Source organism: Fukomys damarensis, unplaced genomic scaffold, assembly GCF_012274545.1.
Source record: "Fukomys damarensis isolate Sample0158 unplaced genomic scaffold, DMR_v1.0_HiC HiC_scaffold_39, whole genome shotgun sequence".
NCBI classification, from domain to species: Eukaryota; Metazoa; Chordata; class Mammalia; order Rodentia; family Bathyergidae; genus Fukomys; species Fukomys damarensis.
The window spans coordinates 85,914,963-85,915,574 of NW_022900951.1; positions in this window are offsets into that span (position 1 = coordinate 85,914,963).

A 612-nucleotide genomic window follows, 5' to 3' on the forward strand; every position below is an offset into this window, starting at 1 on the left:
GCAAAATAAATAAATAAACAAACAAACAAATAAATAAATAAATAATAAGTTAGCTATTTCAATAGTCCACTTTTTTTTTTTTTTTGGTACCGGGGATTGAACTCTGGTTCTTGCGCTTGCAAGGCAGGCCACCAAACCGCTGAGCTAAATCCCGGCCAGCCCACTTTTAATAATGGGGAGAACATGTGGACTGAAGATGAATGTAGAGGACTATAATACAACAGCACTGTAAACCAACTAGACTTAATGGACACAGAGCACTCCACTCAAACAACAGAGTATAAAATCATCCCAAGAACACGCAGAACAATCTCCAAAATAGATGATCTGTTAAGCCTCAAAAATTGTGTTAATAAATTTTTAAAAATTTGTCATACAAAGTGTCATTCCTGACCACCATATAGTGTATCTAGAAATCAATAATAAAAGGAAAACTAGAAAATTCACAAATATGTGAAAATTAAACAGCATGCTCTTGAAGAACCAATAGATCAAAGAAACAAAAAGAAAATAGAAAATACTTAAGAGATAATTTTTTTTTAAATGCTTGAAGGGTGGGGGATTTGGCTCAGTGGTTCCACTGTCTGCCTCACAAGTGCAAGGGCCAGAGTT